Below are 17,917 nucleotides of genomic sequence, written 5' to 3'. Positions count from 1 at the left end.
CTATTTTTAATGAATCTCGATAGTAATGATACACATATTCATAATGTTCAAATCAAAAGATGCAGAGTTGATAATGATAGTGCAACTTATTTGTGGCACTGCCGTTTAGGTCATATCGGTGTAAAGCGCATGAAGAAACTCCATACTGATGGACTTTTGGAACCACTTGATTATGAATCACTTGTTACTTGCGAACCGTGCCTCATGGGTAAGATGGCTAAAACACCGTTCTCCGGTACTATGGAGAGAGCAACGGATTTGTTGGAAATCATACATACAGATGTATGTGGTCCAATGAATGTTGAGGCTCGTGGCGGATATCGTTATTTTCTCACCTTCACAGATGATTTAACCATATATGGGTATATCTACTTAATGAAACATAAGTCTGAAACATTTGAAAAGTTCAAAGAATTTTAGAGTGAAGTTGAAAATCATCATAACAAGAAAATAAAGTTTCTACGATCTGATCATGGAGGAGAATATTTGAGTTACGAGTTTGGTCTACGTTTGAAACAATGCGGAATAGTTTCGCAACTCACGCCACCCGGAACACCACAACGTAATGGTGTGTCCGAACATCGTAATCATACTTTATTAGATATGGTGCGATCTATGATGTCTCTTACTGATTTACCGCTATCGTTTTGGGGTTATGCTTTAGAGACAGCTGCATTCACGTTAAATAGGACACCATCGAAATTCGTTGAGACGGCGCCTTATGAACTGTGGTTTGGCAAGAAACCAAAGTTGTCATTTCTGAAAGTTTGGGGCTGCGATGCTTATGTGAAAAAGCTTCAACCTGATAAGCTCGAACCCAAATCGGAGAAATGTGTCTTCATAGGATACCCAAAGGAGACTATTGGGTACACCTTCTATCACAGATCCGAAGGCAAGACTTTTGTTGCTAAATTCGGAGTTTTTCTAGAGGAGTTTCTCTCAAAAGAAGTGAGTGGGAGAAAAGTAGAACTTGATGAGGTAAATGTACCTGTTCCCTTATTGGAAAGTGGTTCATCACAGAAAATGGTTTCTGCGATGCCTACACCAATTAGTGAGGAAGCTAATGATAATGATCATGAAACTTCAGATCAAGTTACTACCGAACCGCGTAGATCAACCAGAGTAAGATCCGCACCAGAGTGGTGCGGTAATCCTGTTCTGGAAGTCATGCTACTAGATCATGATGAACCAACGAACTATGAAGAAGCGATGGTGAGCCCAGATTCCGCAAAATGGCTAGAAGCCATGAAATCTGAGATGGGATCCATGTATGAGAACAAAGTATGGACTTTGGTTGACTTGCCTGTTGATCGGCAAGCAATTGAGAATAAATGGATCTTGAAGAAGAAGACTGATGCTGACGGTAATGTTACTGCTACAAAGCTCGACTTGTTGCGAAAGGTTTTTGACAAGTTCAAGGGATTGACTACGATGAGACCTTCTCACCCGTAGCGATGCTTAAGTCTGTCCGAATCAAGTTAGCAATTGCCGCATTTTATGATTATGAAATTTGGCAGATAGATGTCAAAACTACGTTCCTGAATGGATTTCTGGAAGAAGAGTTGTATATGATGCAACCAGAAGGTTTTGTCGATCCAAAGGGAGCTAACAAAGTGTGCAAGCTCCAGCAATCCATTTATGGACTGGTGCAAGCCTCTCAGAGTTGGAATAAACGCTTTGATAGTGTGATCAAAGCATTTGGTTTTATACAGACTTTTGGAGAAGCATGTATTTACAAGAAAGTGAGTGGGAGCTCTGTAGCATTTCTGATATTATATGTGGATGACATATTATTGATTGGAAATAATATAGAATTTCTGGATAGCATAAAGGGATACTTGAATAAGAGTTTTTCAATGAAAGACCTCGATGAAGCTGCTTACATATTGAGCATTAAGATCTATAGAGATAGATCAAGACGCTTAATTGGACTTTCACAAAGCACATACCTTGACAAAGTTTTGAATAAGTTCAAAATGGATCAAGCAAAGAAAGGGTTCTCGCCTGTGTTACAAGGTGTGAAGTTGAGTAAGACTCAATGTTCGACCACTGCAGAAGATAGAGAGAAAATGAAAGATGTTCCCTATGCTTCAGCCATAGGCTCTATCATGTATGCAATGTTGTGTACCAGACCTGATGTGTGCCTTGCTATAAGTCTAGCAGGGAGGTACCAAAGTAATCCAAGAGTGGATCACTGGACAGCAGCCAAGAACATCCTGAAGTACCTGAAAAGAACTAAGGATATGTTTCTCGTATATGGAGGTGACAAAGAGCTCATCGTAAATGGTTACATTGATGCAAGCTTTGACACTGATCCGGACAATTCTAAATCGCAAACCGGATACGTGTTTACATTAAACGGTGGAGCTGTCAGTTGGTGCAGTTCTAAACAAAGCATCATGTCGGGATCTACATGTGAAGCGGAGTACATAGCTGCTTCAGAAGCAGCAAATGAAGGAGTCTGGATCAAGGAGTTCATATCTGATCTAGGTGTCATACCTAGTGCATCGGGTCCAATGAAAATCTTTTGTGACAATACTGGTGCAATTGCCTTGGCAAAGGAATCCATATTTCACAAGAGAACCAAGCACATCAAGAGACGCTTCAATTCCATTTGGGATTTAGTCCAAGTGGGAGACATAGAAATTTGCAAGATTCATACGGATCTGAATGTTGCAGACCCGCTGACTAAGCCTCTTCCACGAGCAAAAAATGATCAGCACCAAGGCTCCATGGGTGTTAGAATCATTACTGTGTAATCTAGATTATTGACTCTAGTGCAAGTGGGAGACTGAAGGAAATATGCCCTAGAGGCAATAATAAAGTTATTATTTATTTCCTTGTATCATGATAAATGTTTATTATTCATGCTAGAATTGTATTAACCGGAAACATAATACATGTGTGAATACATAGACAAGCAGAGTGTCACAAGTATGCCTCTACTTGACTAGCTCGTTGATCAAAGATGGTTATGTTTCCTAACCATATACATGAGTTGTCATTTGATTAACGGGATCACATCATTAGGAGAATGATGTGATTGACTTGACCCATTCCGTTAGCATAGTACTTGATCGTTTAGTTTGTTGCTATTGCTTTCTTCATGACTTATACATGTTCCTATGACTATGAGATTATGCAACTCCTGCTTACTGGAGGAACACTTTGTGTGCTACCAAACGTCACAACGTAACTGGGTGATTATAAAGGTGCTCTACAGGTGTCTCCAAAGGTACTTGTTGGGTTGGCGTATTTCGAGATTAGGATTTGTCACTCCGATTGTCGAAGAGGTATCTTTGGGCCCTCTCGATAATGCACATCACTTAAGCGTTGCAAGCATTGCAGCTAATGAGTTAGTTGCGGGATGATGTATTACAGAATGAGTAAAGAGACTTGCCAGTAACGAGATTGAACTAGGTATTAAGATACTGATGATCGAATCTCTGGCAAGTAACATACCGATGAGAAAGGGAACAACGTATGTTGTTATGCGGTCTGACCGATAAAGATCTTCGTAGAATATGTAGGAGACAATATGAGCATCCAGGTTCCGCTATTGTTTATTGACCGGAGACGTGTCTCGGTCATGTATACATTGTTCTCGAACCCGTAGGGTCCGCACGCTTAACGTTACGATGACAGTTTCATTATGAGTTTATATGTTTTGATGAACCAAAGGTTGTTCGGAGTCCCGGATGTGATCACGGACATGACAAGGAGTCTCGAAATGGTCAAGACATAAAGATTGATATATTGGAAGCCTATGTTTGGACATCGGAAGTGTTCCGGGTGAAATCGGCATTTACCAGAGTACCGGGAGGTTACCGGAACCACCCGGTAACCTAATGGGCCTTAATGGGCCTAGTGGAGGAAGTAGAGAGGAGGCCAAGGGGCAGCCGCGCGCCCCTCCCCCCCAAGTCCGAATTGGACAAGGAGGGGGGCGGCGCCCCCCCCTCCCCCTTTCCTTTCCCCTCTTTCTCTCCTCCCCCCCCCCAAGTCCTAGTCCAACATGGAAAAGGGGGGAGTCCTACTCCCGGTGGGAGTAGGACTCCTCCTGGAGCGCACCTTGCCTGGCCGCACCTCCTCCCCCTTTCTCCTTTATATACGGGGGCAGGGGGCACCCCATAGACACAACAATTGATCATTGATCTCTTAGCCATGTGCGGTGCCCCCCTCCACCATAATCCTCGATAATATTGTAGCGGTGCTTAGGCTAAGCCCTGCGACGGTACAACTTCAAGATCATCACCACGCCGTCGTGCTGACAGAACTCTTCCCTGACATTCTACTGGATCGGAGTTTGGGGATCGTCATCGAGCTGAACGTGTGCTAGAACTCGGAGGTGTCGTAGTTTCGGTGTTGGGGAACGTAGCAGAAATTCAAAATTTTCTATGCATCACCAAGATCAATCTATGTAGTAATCTAGCAATGAGGGGAAGGAGAGTGCATCTACATACCCTTGTAGATCGCTAAGCGGAAGCGTTCAAGTGAACGGGGTTGATGGAGTCGTACTCGTCGTGATCCAAATCACCGATGATCCTACTGCCGAACGGACGACACCTCCGTGTTCAACACACGTACAGCCCGGTGACGTCTCCTATGCCTTGATCCAGCAAGGGGAGAAGGAGATGTTGGGGAAGACTCCATCCAGCAGCAGCACGATGGCGTGGTGGTGGTGGAGGAGCGCGGGACTCCAGCAGGGCTTCGCCAAGCACTACGAGAGACGAGGAGGAAGAGGGGTAGGGCTGCGCCAACAGGGAGAGCAAATCACATGTGTTGGGCAGCCCCAAACCTCAAGTATATATAGGGGGAGGGGAGGGGCTGCACCCCCACCTAGGGTTCCCTCCCTAGGGGTGGCGGCAGCCCCCAGATCCCATCTGGGAGGCGGCCAAGGGGGAGAGAGGGGGGCGCACCTAGGGTGGGCCTTAGGGCCCATCTGCCCTAGGGTTTGCCCCCTTCCCCTCTTGGAGGCGCCTTGGGCCTTGGTGGGAGGCGCCCTAGCCCACCTAGGGGCTGGTCCCTTCCCATTATTGGCCCATGTTGGCCTCCGGGGCTGGTAGCCCCACCTGGTGGACCCCCGGACCCCTCCGGTGGTCCCGGTACACTATCGGTGATGCCCGGAACACTTCCGGTGGCCAAAACCATACTTCATATATATTAATCTTTACCTTCGGACCATTCCGGAACTCCTCGTGACGTCCGGGATCTCATCCGGGACTCCGAACAACATTTGGTAACCGCGTACATACTTTCCCTATAACCCTAGCGTCATCGAACCTTAAGTATGTAGACCCTACGGGTTCGGGAGTCATGCAGACATGGCCGAGACAACTCTCCGACCAATAACCAACAGCGGGATCTAGATACCCATGTTGGCTCCCACATGCTCCACGATGATCTCATCGGATGAACCATGATGTCAAGGACTTAATCAATCCCGTATACAATTCCCTTTGTCTATCGGTACGATACTTGCCTGAGATTCGATCGTTGGTATCCCGATACCTTGTTCAATCTCGTTACCGCCAAGTCTCTTTACTCATTCTATAACACATCATCCCATGATCAACTCCTTGATCACATTGTGCACATTATGATGATGTCCTATCGAGTGGGCCCAGAGATACCTCTCCGTTTACACGGAGTGACAAATCCCAGTCTCGATTCGTGCCAACCCAACAGACACTTTCGGAGATACCTGTAGTGTACCTTTATAGCCACCCAGTTACGTTGTGACGTTTGGCACACCCAAAGCACTCCTACGGTATCCGGGAGTTGCACAATCTCATGGTCTAAGGAAATGATACTTGACATTAGAAAAGCTTTAGCAAACGAACTACACGATCTTGTGCTAGGCTTAGGATTGGTCTTGTCCATCACATCATTCTCCTAATGATGTGATCCCGTTATCAACGGCATCCAATGTCCATGGTCAGGAAACCGTAACCATTTATTGATCAACGAGCTAGTCAACTAGAGGCTTACTAGGGACATAGTGTTGTCTATGTATCCACACATGTATATGAGTTTCCTATCAATACGATTCTAGCATGGATAATAAACGATTATCATGAACAAGGAAATATAATAATAACCAATTTATTATTGCCTCTAGGGCATATTTCCAACAGTCTCCCACTTGCACTAGAGTCAATAATCTAGTTCACATCGCCATGTGATTAACACTCACAGGTCACATTGCCATGTGACCAACATCCAAGAGTCTACTAGACTCAATGATCTAGTTCACATCACTATATGATAAACACTCAAACAGTTTTGGGTTTGATCATGTTATGCTTGTGAGAGAGGTTGTAGTCAACGGGTCTTGCCATATTCAGATCCCTATGTATTTCGCAAAACTTTATATCGTAGATGCTGCTACCACGTTCCACTTGGAGCTATTCCAAATTATTGCTCCATTGTACGTATCAGGTATCTCTACTCAGAGCTATCCAGATAGGTGTTAAGCTTGCATCGATGTAACTCTTTATGTCGAACTCTTTATCACCTCCATAACCGAGAAACATTTCCTTATTCCTCTAAGGATAATTTTGACCGCTATCTGGTGATCCATTCCTAGATCACTTTTGTACCTTCTTGCCAGACATGTGGCAAGGCACACATCAGGTGCGGTACTCAGCATGGCATACCGTATAGAGCCTATGACAAGAGCATAGGGGACGGCCTTCGTCCTTCCTCTTTCTTCTTCCGTGGTCAATCTTTGAGTCTTACTCAACTTCACACCATACAACTCAGGTAAGAACCCCTTCTTTGACTGATCTATTCTGAACTCCTTCAAAAACATGTCAAGGTGTGCGTTCTTTGAAAGTATCATCAGGCGCCTTGATCTATCTCTATAGATCTTGATGCCCAATTTGTAAGCAGCTTTATCCAGGTCTTCCTTTGAAAAACACTCTTCAAACAACCGTTTATGCTTTCCAAAAATTCTACATTATTTCGGATCTTACAATATGTCATCCACATATACTTATCAGAAATGTTGTAGTGCTCCCACTCACTTTCTTGTAAATACAAGTTTCTAGCAAACATTGTATAAACCTAAAAGCTTTGATCACTCCATCAAAACATATATTCCGATTCCGAGATGCTTGCTCTAGTCCATAGAAGGATTACTGGAGCTAGCATACCTTTTAGCATCCTTAGGATCGACAAAACCTTTTATTGTATCACATACAAATTTTCTTATGAAAACTTGGTAAGAAAACTTGTTTTGACATCCATCTGCAAGATTTCATAATCGAAAAATACAGCTAATGCTAACATGATTCCGGCGGACTTAAGCATCGCTACGGGTGAGAAATTCTCATCGTAGTCAACTCCTTGAACTTGTGAAAAGATTCTTTCCCACAAGTCGAGCTTCATAGACAGTAACTTTACCTCCCATGTCCGTCTTCTTTTTAAAGATCCATTTATCTCAATGGCTTGCTGATCATCGGGAAAGTCCACCAAAGTCCATACTTTGTTCTGATATATGGATCCTATCTCGGATTTCATGGCTTCTAACCATTTGTCGGAATACGGGCCCACCATTGCTTATCCATAGCTTGTAGGTTCATTGTTGTCTAACAACATGATATCTAAGACAGGATTACAGTACCACTTAGGAGTAGTACATATCCTTGTCGACCTACGAGGTTCGATAGCAACTTGATCCGAAGCTTCATGATCACTATCATTAACTTCCTATTCAACAGACGTAGGCGCCATAGAAAACATCTTTCTGTGTTGCATCACTCTCTGGTTGAAGTAAAGGTTCGACAACCTCATCAAGTTCTATCTTCCTCCCACTCAATTCTTTCGAGAGAAACTCCTTCTCAAAAAAGGACCCGTTCTTAGCGACAAACAATTTTCCCTCAGATCTGAGATAGAAGGTATACCCTACTGTCACCTTTGGGTATCCTATGAAGATGTGTTTGTCCGCTTTGGGTTCGAGCTTCTCCGGCTGAAGCCTTAAGCATCGCAGCCCCAAACATTAAGAAACGACAACTTTGGTTTCTTGCCAAACCAATGTTCATACGATGCCGTCTCAATGGACTTAGATGGTGTCCTATCTAAAGTGAATGCAGCTGTCTCTAACGCATAACCTCAAAATGAAAACGGTAGATTGATAAGAGACATCATAGATCGCACCATATCTCATAAGGTTCGATTACGATGTCCGGACACACCATAACCCAGTGGTGTTCCAGGTGGCTTCAACTGTGAAACAATTCCACAATGTCTTAAATGTTTGCCAAACTCATAACTCAGATATTCTCATTGATTAGATCGTAGGAATTTGATCTTCTTGTTATGATGATTCTTAACTTCACTCTGAAATCGCTTGAACTTTTCAAACGTTTCAGACTTGTGCTTCATTAAGTAAATATACCTATATCTACTCAAATCGTCTGTGAAGATGAGAAAATAGCGATATCCACCGCACGCTTCAATTCTCATTGGATCACATGCATCAGCATGCATGATCTCCAACAAGTCACTTGCCCGTTTCATTGTACCTGAAAATGGGGTCTTAGTCATCCTGCCCATGAGGCATGGCTCGCATGTGTCAAGCGATTCAAAATCAAGTGACTCCAAACATTCATTGACATGGAGTTTCTTCATGCATCTTACGCCAATATGACCTAAGCGGCAGTGCCATGAGAAAGTGGTACTATCATTATTAACTCTACATCTTTTGGCGTAAACATGTGTATTACCACGACCAAGATTCAATGAACCATTCACATAGGGTGCATGACCATGAAAGGTATCATTCATGTAAACAGAATAACCATTATTCTCTAACTTAAATGAATGACCGCATTGCAATGAACATGATCTAATCATATTCATGCTCAACGTAGACACCTGATAACATTTATCTAGGTTCAATACTAATCCCGAAGGCAGATGGAGCGTGCGATGGTGATCTCATCAACTTTGGAAACACTTCCAACACACATCGTCACCTCGCCCTTAGCCAGTCTCCGTTTAGTCCGTAGCTTTTGCTTCAAGTCACCAGTAATAGCAACTGAACCGGTATCCAATACCCAGGTGCTACCAGGAGTACTAGCGAGGTACACATTAATAACACGTATATACTTTGTTGAAGTTGCCAGCCTTCTTATCTACCATGCATTTGGGGTAATTCCGCTACCAGTGACCGTCCCCTTTACAATAGAAGCACTTAGTCTCGGGTTTGGGTTCAACCTTGGGTTCCTTTACTGGAGCGGCAACTGGTTTGCCATCAATGAAGTTTCCCTTCTAGCCCTTGCCTTTCTTGAAACCAGTGGTCTTATTAAACCATCAACACTTCATGCTCCTTCTTGATTTCTACCTTTTGCGGTCTTAAGCACCGCGAACAGCTCCGGGATCAACTCCATCCCTTGCATGTCATAGTTCATCATGAAGATCTAGTAGCTTAGTGATAGTGGCTAGAGAACTCTATCAATCACTATCTTATCTAGAAGTTTAACTCCCACTTGATTTAAGTGATTGTAGCACCCAGACATTCTGAGCACATGCTCACTAGCTGGGCTATTCTCCTCCATCTTGTTGGCAAAAGAACTTGTCAGAGGTCTCACACCTCTCAACACGGGCATGAGCCTGAAATCCCAATTTCAGCTCTTGGAACATCTCATATGTTCTATGGCGTTCAAAACATCATTGGAATCCCGATTCTAAGTCGTAAAGTATGGTGCACTAAACTATCAAGTAGTCATCAGGATGTGTCTGTCAGGTGTTCACAACATCCACATATGATGTTGTAGGGGTTTGCACATCGAGCGGTGCATCAAAGACGTAAGCCTTCTGTGTAGCAGTGAGGACACTCCTCGGACTACGGACCTAGTCCGCATCATTGCTTACAATATCTTTCAACTTAATCTTTCTCGAGGAATGTATTGACAGGGAGCTACAACGTGAGCTATTTATCTACAACATATTTGCAAAGACAATTTAGACTATGTTCATGATAATTGAGTTCATTTAATGAACTCCCACTCAGATAGACATCCCTCTAGTCATCTAAGTGAAACATGATCCGAGTCAACTAGGCCGTGTCCGATCATCATGTGAGACGGACTAGTCATCATCGGTGAACATCTTCATGTTGATCGTATCTTCTATACGACTCATGTTCGACCTTTCGGTCTTCCGTGTTCCGAGGCCATGTCTATACATGCTAGGCTCGTCAAGTCAACCTAATTGTTTCGCATGTGTCCCGAGGCCATGTCTGTACATGCTAGGCTCGTCAACACCCGTTGTATTCGAACGTTAGAATCTATCACACCCGATCATCACGTGGTGCTTCGAAACAACGAACCTTCACAACGGTGCATAGTTAGGGGGAACACCTTTCTTGAAATTTTAGTGAGGGATCATCTTATTTAAGCTACCGCCGTTCTAAGCAAATAAGATGTAAAACATGATAAACATCACATGCAATCAAATAGTGACATGATATGGCCAATATCATTTTGCTCCTCTTCATCTCCATCTTCGAGGCTCCATGATCATCGTTGTCACCGGCATGACACCATGATCTCCATCATCGTGTCTTCTTGAAGTTGTCTCGTCATCTATTATTTCTACTACTATGGCTAACGCTTTAGCAATAAAGTAAAGTAATTACATGATGTTTATGTTGACACGCAGGTCATAAATAAATAAAGACAACTCCTATGGCTCCTGCCAGTTGTCATACTCATCGACATGCAAGTCGTGATTCCTATTACAAGAACATGATCAATCTCATACATCACATATATCATTCATCACATCCTTTTGGCCATATCACATCACAAGGCATATGCTGCAAAAACAAGTTAGACGTCCTCTAATTGTTGTTGCAAGTTTTTACGTGGCTGCTATAGGTTTCTAGCAAAAACGTTTCTTACCTACGCCAAAACCACAACGTGATATGCCAATTTCTATTTACCCTTCATAAGGACACTTTTCATCGAATCCGATCCGACTAAAGTGGGAGAGACAGACACCCGCTAGCCACCTTATGCAACTAGTGCATGTCAGTCGGTGGAACCAGTCTCACGTAAGAGTACGTGTAAGGTCGGTCCAGGCCGCTTCATCCCACGATGCCGCCGAATCAAGATAAGACTAGTAACGGCAAGTAAATTGACAAAATCGACGCCCACAACTGCTTTGTGTTCTACTTGTGCATAGAAACTACGCATAAACCTAGCTCATGATGCCACTGTTGGGGAATGTAGCAGAAATTCAAAATTTTCTACGCATCACCAAGATCAATCTATGTAGTAATCTAGCAACAAGGGGAAGGAGAGCGCATCTACATACCATTGTAGATTGCTAAGTGGAAGCGTTCAAGTGAATGGGGTTGATGGAGTCGTACTCGTCGTGATCCAAATCACCGATGATCCTAGTGCCGAACGGACGGCACCTCCGTGTTCAACACACGTACAGCCCGGTGACGTCTCCTACTCCTTGATCCGGCAAGGGGAGAAGGAGAGGTTGGGGAAGACTCCATCCAGCAGCAGCACGACGGCGTGGTGGTGGTGGTGGAGGAGCGTGGGACTCCAGCAGGGCTTCGCCAAGCACTACGAGAAACGAGGAGGAAGAGGGGTAGGGTTGCGCCAACAGGGAGAGCAAATCACATGTGTTGGGCAGCCCCAAACCTCAAGTATATATAGGGGGAGGGGAGGGGCTGTGCCCCCACCTAGGGTTCCCTCCCTAGGGGTGGCGGCAGCCCCCAGATCTCATCTGGGAGGCGGCCAAGGGGGAGAGAGAGGGGGCGCACCTAGGGTGGGCCTTAGGGCCCATCTGCCCTAGGGTTTGCCCCCTTCCCCTCTTGGAGGCGCCTTGGGCCTTGGTGGGAGGCGCCCTAGCCACCTAGGGGCTGGTCCCTTCCCACTATTGGCCCATGTAGGCCTCCGGGGCTGGTAGCCCCACCTGGTGGACCCCCGGACCCCTCCGGTGGTCCCGGTACACTACCGGTGATGCCCGGAACACTTCCGGTGGCCAAAACCATACTTCCTATATATTAATCTTTACCTCCGGACCATTCTGGAACTCCTCGTGACGTCCGGGATCTCATCCGGGACTCTGAACAACATTCGGTAACCGCGTACATACTTTCCCTATAACCCTAGCGTCATCGAACCTTAAGTGTGTAGACCCTATGGGTTCGGGAGTCATGCAGACATGGCCGAGACAACTCTCTGGCCAATAACCAACAGCAGGATCTGGATTCCCATGTTGGCTCCCACATGCTCCGCGATGATCTCATCAGATGAACCACGATGTCAAGGACTTAATCAATCCCGTATACAATTCCCTTTGTCTATCGGTACGATACTTGCCCGAGATTCGATCGTCGGTATCCCGATACCTTGTTCAATCTTGTTACCGGCAAGTCTCTTTACTTGTTCTGTAACACATCATCCCATGATCAACTCTTTGATCACATTGTGCACATTATGATGATGTCCTACCGAGTGGGCCCAGAGATACCTCTCCGTTTACACGGAGTGACAAATCCCAGTCTCGATTCGTGCCAACCCAACACACACTTTCGGAGATACCTGTAGTGTACCTTTATAGCCACCCAGTTATGTTGTGACGTTTGGCACACCCAAAGCACTCCTACGGTATCCGGGAGTTGCACAATCTCATGGTCTAAGGAAATGATACTTGACATTAGAAAAGCTTTAGCAAACGAACTACACGATCTTGTGCTAGGCTTAGGATTGGGTCTTGTCCATCACATCATTCTCCGAATGATGTGATCCCGTTATCAACGACATCCAATGACCATGGTCAGGAAACCGTAACCATTTATTGATCAACGAGGTAGTCAACTAGAGGCTTACTAGGGACATGGTGTTGTCTATGTATCCACACTTGTATCTGAGTTTCCTATCAATACAATTCTAGCATGGATAATAAACGATTATCATGAACAAGGAAATATAGTAATAACCAATTTATTATTGCCTCTAGGGCATATTTCCAACATTCGGTGCTTGATCGGTCGGGCCGTGGAGACGTACAGCTACATCAACCGCATTGTGCTAACGCTTCCGCTTTCGGTCTACGGGGGTACGTAGACAACACTCTCCTCTCTCGTTGCTATGCATCACCATGATCTTGCGTGTGCATAGGATTTTTTTTGAAATTACTATGTTCCCCAATAGCAGGACTTTAAAGTGTCCAAGGACGAGCTCGGCCTTGCCAAGAGGCAGCTCGAGGAGAACAAAGGTAAGAAATACCTAGTTTATGGATATGTATAAAAAGAATGCGATTGCTAAATGACAGGATCATCATGAATTTGCCAGGGGCCACGACCGAAGTGGCGACCCTAAGGCAAGCGTTGTCTGAGGCCGAAGATAAAGCGGCCAAGGAGTGCACCGAGCGGGAAAGGCAAGGGGCTCGGGTGGGCGAGGTGCAGCAAGAGCTCCAGGCTCTCGTGACGAAGCACGGGGCGTTGGAGCTTGACTCGAAGACGAGAGAGTCTGAGCTTGCCGCGGACCTCGAGAGCGCAAAAAATGCCAAGGCCGAAGCCCAAAAGGCCCTCTAGGAGATTGACACGATGAAGAAAATAGCGGCGGGTAAGGCATTCTGTATGCAAAGCAAGCATGTGAAAGTAAATTACCTATTACTTACCCGAATCCGGAGCTCTCCACGAGCATTCGCAGATTTTTCCCGCAGCATGTCGGATGCCGCACAGTTTTACCAGGCCGAGGAGGGAAGCTCAACGAAGAAGTTGTTCTGGTCTCATTATACTGGGACCGAACACCCGGTGCCTATGAGCGACTAGCTAAAGCAGCTGGTCGAGCTACACAAAGCGGCCGAACAGGCCATGAAGGGCTTTATAGTCTGGCTGTGGCCTGGCGACGCCCTTCCGAACAGCTACTTCGGCCTGGTGAGGCAGCTTGTGGACGCCTGCCCACGGCTGGAGGTCGTCAAGTGGTCTGTCTGCATCGAAGGTGCATGCCGGGCTTTCGCCCGCGTGAAGGTGCAATGGGCCAAGCTAGACGCCATGAAGCTGATCAAGGAGGGACCGCCGCAGGGCAAGGAGCATCGCACCCCCGAAATTTATTATGAGGGTGTCCTGAAGGGTGCCCGTCTTGTAGCGGACGAATGTTCAAAGGATGTAATATTTGAGTAAACTTGCTCGTGTGATCCTGTATGATGAAAACTTTTTCATATGCGCTATGCAATGCTTGTTTGAATTTAAAATATTACCTTTTGTTTGGCTGTTTATCCAATCTGAGAGATGGCTAGTCCTCGGCTTCTTCCCCCATGCCGCGAGTGATGGGGTGTTCAGGATAAACCTGAGCACTCTTGTTCCCATTGTTGGGTCCTTCGAGGGAGGTGCTCAGCACAGCGAACAAGGAAACCGGACTAATAATGCTTTCTCACTCTCACTTAGCCATAGAATTCTATAATTTTAAATTTCGGCGAAGCCCCTGGTATTCAGAAGGCCGAATTCGGGGCGCAATACAAGCCTTTAAGCCGGACAAGACCGGCTACTCACTCTAAGAGGCATAAGTCCTTAGGGACTCGAAACCTCGCTGAACAGCGACCAGTCTCTCGCCTTATCATGACAGACATTTATAGCTTTCTCTACTGAGGTGCTTCGCCCAGCAGAACCGGAGCACAATCACAGTATTTCTCCTAGCGCTACCTTAGCCGATAGAGCGGAACGTAAGGTACCAAAACATAGGAGCCGGGCAAACCCAACATTTGACCAAAGACATGATTCGGAGCTGATGCATATAATGCTATAAGTTTGGGGTGCCGCACTTGTGAAAGTGTTCAGACTTCTCACACCATATTGTGGGGTAGTTAAGCCCCTGGTGTGTTGGCCATACCAAAGTGTACGGTTGCAAGGCATCATTAATGAACACATATATATATAACAAGAATGCAATAATAGTCGTAATGTTATGCGTTGTTTATTCAAAGAGGTGCGTTAAAGCAGAATGATACAAATAGTGCGATAAGCAAAAAGTAGGACTATGTCCCTTCCAAGGGCAAGTTGAGGAATAGTATTAAAGCAAATATTTCACTCGTTATCGTAATCCACCTAGGAGTTCCATGGTGTGACGTAGCTTTCTGCCTCTCTTGGTTGCTGCATCATGTGTTCGGCAATCATGTTGCCGGACAAGGTTTCCAGAGATTAAAGTCCTGAAAGAGAAAAATAACAAAGCGGGAAGCCCCTAGTGCGGTTTAGGCCGCGTCTTGGAGCGTGTCGTAGTTGTGCCCCCCTCCCCACCTGTGCCCATGGTATTTTTAATGCGTAATTATGTACGCGTGGCATGAATTTCACCGTTTGGCTTGGGTCGGGGTGGGGGCCGCATTGCTACGCGAGCTCAGACCGTGCCAGGCGGTCTAGTTGCCGATTATTCCAAGCGCGTTTGAAGGTGTCCGGGTCTTGAAATGCCGAACTGGTGGATTGCCTTGAGAGGCTGCTTTGCGCTTCTGTTGCGAGGGCCGCAGTGTGCTCCTCCGTGCGAAGAGAGCGCTCTGTGTTTCCGTTAACTGTGATGACCCCCGGGGGTCCTGGCATCTTGAGCTTGAGATATGCATAATGCGGTACCGCATTGAATCTCGCAAATGTGGTTCGCCCAAGCAGTGCATGATAGCCACTGCGGAACGGGACTATATCGAAGATTAATTCTTCACTTTAGAAGTTATCCGGGGATCCGAAGACCACTTCTAGTGTAATTGAGCATGTGCAATTGGCCTCTACACCTGGAATGACTCCTTTAAAGGTCGTTTTTGTGGGTTTGATCCTTGAGGGCTCTATACCCATTTTGCGCACTGTGTCCTGGTAAAGCAGGTTCAGGCTACTGCCGCCATCCATAAGGACTCGAGTGAGGTGAAATCCGTCAATGATTGGGTCTAAGACGAGTGCGGCGAATCCGCCGTGACGGATACTAGTGGGGTGGTCCCTGCGATCGAAGGTGATCGGGCAGGAGGACCATGGGTTGAACTTTGGGGCGACTGGCTCCAACGCATATACGTCCCTGAGTGCACGCTTCCGCTCCCTCTTAGGGATGTGGGTTGCGTATATCATGTTCACCGTCCGCACTTGTGGGGGGAACCTCTTATGTCCTCCGGTGTTCGGCTGCCGAGGCTCCTCTTCATCATCGCTGTGTGACCCCTTATCTTTATCTTCAAAAATTAACTTGCCGGCCTGCTTGAACACCCAGCATTCCCTATTGGTGTCGTTGGATGGCTTGTTAGGGGTACCGTGTATTTGACACGAGCGATCGAGTATGCGGTCCAAACTGGACGGGCCCGGAGTGCTTCTTTTAAATGGATTTTTCCGCTGACCGGGTTTAGAGCCTTTGAATCCGGCATTGACTGTCGTATCCTCAGTATTATCGCTGTTAATGCAGCGCTTATGTTTGTTGCGACGTGACCTGCTCTTGCCATCCTTGCTATCCAAAGTACCATGGTTTTTTGATATGTTGTTACTGCGAGCCAGCCAGATGTCTTCTCCCGCACAAGAGCTAGTCGTGAGTGTCGTGAGGGCTGCCATAGATTTCGGCTTTTCCTGTCCAAGGTGCCGGGCAAGCCACTCGTCGCAGATGTTATGCTTGAAGGCTACTAGGGCCTCTGCATCTAGACAGTCGATGATTTGGTTTTTCTTTGTTAGGAACCGTGTCCAAAATTGCCTGGCCGATTCTTCTGGCTGCTAAATTATGTGGCTCAAGTCATCGGCCTCTGGTGGTCGCACATAAGTGCCCTGAAAGTTGTCGAGGAATGCGGCTTCCAGATCTTCCCAACAGCTAATGGACTCTGCTGGCAAGCTGTTAAGCCAATGTTGCACTAGTCCTTTGAGCTTTAGTGGGAGGTATTTGATGGCGTGTAAGTCATCGCCACGGGCCATGTGGATGTGGAGGAGGAAATCCTCGATCCATACCGCAGGATCTGTTGTGCTGTCGTATGATTCAATATTTATGGGTTTGAAACCCTCTGGGATTTGATGATCCATTACTTCGTCTATGAAGCATAGGGGGTGTGCGGCGCCTTTGTATTGGGCTATATCGCGACGCAGATCGAATGTGTCTTGCCCGCTGTGTTCGGCCCGGCCGGATTGACTTTTACTGTATTCGGCGTGACGTTTATCGTCTCGCATAGTGGCACGCCCTCGTGATCCGTAGATCGATCTTGCATGTTTTTCTTTGTCCTCCAATACGTCTCGCAGGTCTGGCGTATTTACCCATGCCTTTTTATTTGAATGGCGTCGGGGTGCAGGCTGAGTTTTTGGCTGGAATGCCTCTCTATCGCGTCCATGAGGTGGCCGATCAGCTGCGTTATACGCTTCTTCCTCTAGTCGGGGTAGCAGCCTGCATTTTGGGTAACTCTTGGAGGGGCACTCGGGTTTATATTCCTCGGCCGCGAGGACTTTAGTCCATCTGTCAGCTAGCAGATCTTGATCAGCTTGAAGCTGCTGCTGCTTTTTCTTAAGGCTATTTGCCATGGCTATAAGCCAGCGCTTGAAGCGCTCTTGTTCGACGGGATCCTCTGGCACGGCGAATTCGTCATCGCCGAGGCTTGCCTCGTCTTCGGAGGGGGGCATGTAATTATCATCCTCCGCTTCTCAATCTGCCGCTCTCTCAGGAGGGTTGGCTCCTCCATCCTCCTGCTCTAAATCTTGCTGGAGGGGATTGTTGTTATCTTCGGCACTATCCGGAGTGTTATTATCTCCTGTGTCAGTATCACCACTTTTTCTTTGGCGGGACTTAGAGTGGCGCCGCTGATGTCAGCGCTTGGGTTGCTTCTTGGGGGGGTCATCCTCCGATGTCTCGTCGTCATTGCCTTCTTTGGGTGTGTCCACCATGTATATATCGTATGATGAGGTGGCTGTCTAGTGCCCTGTGGGCAGTGGTTCATCTTCATCTCCCGCATCGTCATCCAT

The sequence above is a fragment of the Triticum aestivum genome, chromosome 4A (assembly GCF_018294505.1).
Source record: "Triticum aestivum cultivar Chinese Spring chromosome 4A, IWGSC CS RefSeq v2.1, whole genome shotgun sequence".
Classification (NCBI taxonomy): Eukaryota; Viridiplantae; Streptophyta; class Magnoliopsida; order Poales; family Poaceae; genus Triticum; species Triticum aestivum.
The sequence above is the reverse complement of the archived record's forward strand: the minus strand, read 5'-3'. Positions refer to the sequence as shown.